Source organism: Ceratotherium simum, chromosome 17 (assembly GCF_057802395.1).
Source record: "Ceratotherium simum simum isolate JZ-2026a chromosome 17, ASM5780239v1, whole genome shotgun sequence".
Taxonomy (NCBI): Eukaryota; Metazoa; Chordata; class Mammalia; order Perissodactyla; family Rhinocerotidae; genus Ceratotherium; species Ceratotherium simum.
In genome coordinates this window covers 20432217-20435585 of record NC_141916.1, presented here as the reverse complement: position 1 = coordinate 20435585, position 3369 = coordinate 20432217, and the positions used below count along the sequence as shown (strand labels likewise).

The following is a 3369-nucleotide window of genomic DNA, read 5'->3' as shown; positions in this document are numbered from 1 at the left end:
ACGACTATCCAAGGAAAATGGCTGGATTAATATGGTTATCTGATGCTTTGCCCTGCCCCTAAGCCAGAATGAATCTAAACCATCTTTCTCCACCTAATCCCCAAATAGCTCTGTGGACATCTAAGACACTTTTCTGAGATCGAATATCAGGACAATCAGGAAATTCTCTTATTGTGAAGTAACATAATATCTTGCTATAGTAAACTAATTCCCAATCATCTTCTGTCTGTGGTCAGCTAATATTGGAGATATCTTCTAAAGGTCCTTCTCACAGTTGCTTTCACCTCATTGTTCTTCAAGCTATAGATGAGGGGATTCATTGAGGGAGTGACTACGTTGTACTGTACTGAGAAGATCAACTCCAGTGGTGAACCTGAGGTTGGCATGACATAGCGAAGGAAAGCTGAACCATAAAACAGGAGAACTGCTGTAAGGTGGGAGGAGCAGGTGGAGAAGGCCTTGATTCTACCTGAGGAGGAGCTGGTACCCAGGATGGCAGCGACAATGAGGGTGTAGGAGAATATGATCAGGAAACAGGTTCCTAGCTCCTGCGGAAGACTGGAGCAGAGCAGAAGAGTAAAACTGGTGGAGACGGCAGAGCAGGACAGAGGGAAGAGAGAGAGCAGCTCACAGCTGTAGTGAGGGATGGACTGATTCTTACAGAAGTCAAAGTCCATAGCTAGTAGGATGTTGATGAATGCATCCAGAAACCCCAGGGCCCAGGAGCCACATACCAGCCCCTTACAGAGCTTGTTGATCATCTTCCGACCATAGAGCAGAGGGTGGCAGATAGCAACATAGCGGTCATAGGCCATCACTGTGAGCAGGCAGGCTTCAGTGCCCCCAGTATCAAACAAAAAGAAGACTTGAGCTAGACAGCCCCCCACAGAGATCATTTTCTTCTGAGACAGGAGATTCTCCAGCAGCTTGCCTACAGTGACTGAGGAGTAGCAAAGATCCAGGAAAGAGAGGTGACTCAGGAAGAAGTACATGGGTGTATGGAGATGAGAATCAGTCCTGATCACCAGCAGCATCATCAGGTTCCCTAGCAGGGTCAGGAGGTAAATTGCTAGGAACAGCATGAAGGACAGAGCCTAGACATGGGGGTCAGCAGACGGTCCAAGGAGGATGAACTCAGTGATGGTGCTGTGGTTCCCCAATGCCATTTAGAGAGACTGTAGTCTGGAAATAAAAAGAATAACAGAGAACAACTTCAGCAAAATGACAGAGTATGGAGCTCCAAGCTCCTGTTGCTCTACTGAAACATCAGAAAACAAGCAGAAACTGTCAGGACCAACTTTGTCGGCACTCTGGGAAACAGTTAAGGGTTTACAGCAACCATGTGAACACTTGATCAAGAAAAAGTCACCTTAAAAATAGTAGGAAAGCCTTGTGGCATTTTTATTTGCCTTTGCCTAACTCCCTCCCAGGCCCAGTGGCCATCTTGCAGACAGCAGCCCACATTCCCAGTGTGGAACCCTGGTCCTAAGTCCAGAGGGAGCAGAACAGACCTTACTCACAAGTTATTGTGTTTGTCTGTTCTATTTTGTCTGGGGACTACCTGAAGAACTGACGCAAGGTGCTTTGTCTCTGTTTCCATAATCTAGAACTCACTCAGGGCTCAAATGTGGCGCACATTGCTTGAAAACATTGTAAGGCTAATGGAACACCTAGAGCTGCCAAAGGTATGGTTGAAACATACAGTAGACTATCTACAGCCTGAGAAGAAAAGCTGCCAAGACAGATTTTTTTTTTTTTTAAATTAGAGCATTCACAAATGTCTGTGTATACTAGGGAATTTAGAAAGCCATGTGCACGCCCAGCAGCACTCATGCTCAGAGGAGATCCTGAGCTTTCGCCTCTGGCTGATCTGTTTCCGGGCAAGCAAGAAGTGAATTCCAAGGCAGAATTGTAAGCAGTCTAGGGAAATGTTGAAAAAGTGCCTCAGGACAGAGTCAATATACAAAGACTAGGAGAGGTGTTTTTTAATTTTTAAATTTTTAGCTCCTGGCATTCAAGGAAATCTCTGTCAAAACACTAGTTGAACACAAGCTAAAAGAAGAGAGACTTCACTGAGCACACACAATAATGAATAGTCTTTGCAAAAGTAGTTTGGAGAAGTCATTAAACAACACATGACTACAGCCTTCAAATATCAAAAACAGAAAAGAGGGAGAATCTGATTTCCAGAGTCATCACATTATAATATTCATATATCTAGTTTCCAATAAAAAAATCACAAGGAGTACAAAGAAACAGGAAAGAATGGCCCATTAAAGGAAAAAATAAGTTGACAGGAACTGTTTATAAGGTGGTCAAGACATTGGTCTTACTAGATGAAGACTTCGCAGCCCCAGCTTTATTGAGATATAATTGACATACAATATATGCACGTTTAAGGTGTACAACTTGATGATTTGACACATTTATATATTGGGAAGTGATTACCACAATAAGATTAGTTAACACCCCCATCCCCTCACATAATTACCATTTTTTGTGTGTGGTGATAACATTTAAGATCTTCTCTTAACAACTTTCAGGTATATAATACAATGTTAATTATAGTCACCATATTGTACTGTACATTAGAGCCGTAGAACTTATTCATCTTATACCTAGACATTTATGCCCTTTGATCAGTATCTCCCCAATTCCCCAATGCCCTGGCCCCTGGCAACCACCATTCTACTCTCTAGTTCTATGAGTTCAACTTTTTAGATTCCACATATAAGTGATCTCATACAGTATTTATCTTTCTCTATCTGACTTATCTCACTGAACATGATGCCCTCAAAATCTATCCATGTTGTTGAAAATAGCAGAGTTTCCCTTTTTATGGCTGAATAGTATTCCATTGTATATATGTACCACATTTTCTTTACCCATTCATCTATTGATGAATGCTTAGGTTGTTTCCATGTCTTGGCTACTATGAAAAATGCTGCAATAAACAAGGAGTTCAGACATTTGTTCATGATAGTGATTTCATTTCCACCAGATATATACTCAGAAGTGGGATTTCTGGATCATATGGTACTTCTATTTCTAATTTTTTGAGGAACCTCCATACTGTTTTCCATGGTGGCGTGTCTATTTCCATTCCCACCAACAGTGCACAAGAGTTGCCTTTTTTCCACAGCCTTGCCAGCACTCGTCTCTTGTCTTCTTGATAACAGCCATTCTAATGGGTGTGAGGTGATATCTCATTGTGGGTTTGATTTGCATTTCTCTGATAATTAGTGATGTTGAGCATCTTTTCATATAACTGTTGGCCATTTATATGTCTTCCTTGGAAAAATGTCTATTCAAATCCTCTGCCCATTTTTCAATGGGATTGTTTGCTTTTTAGTTATTGTTTGTATGAGT

General features: G+C 41.6%; 1 pseudogene; it reads right to left on the bottom strand.

The window, feature by feature from the left end:
- Window positions 1–236: 236 nt before the first annotated feature.
- On the bottom strand, window positions 237–1166 carry LOC101394300 (olfactory receptor 8S1-like; annotated as a pseudogene).
- Window positions 1167–3369: the final 2203 nt, after the last annotated feature.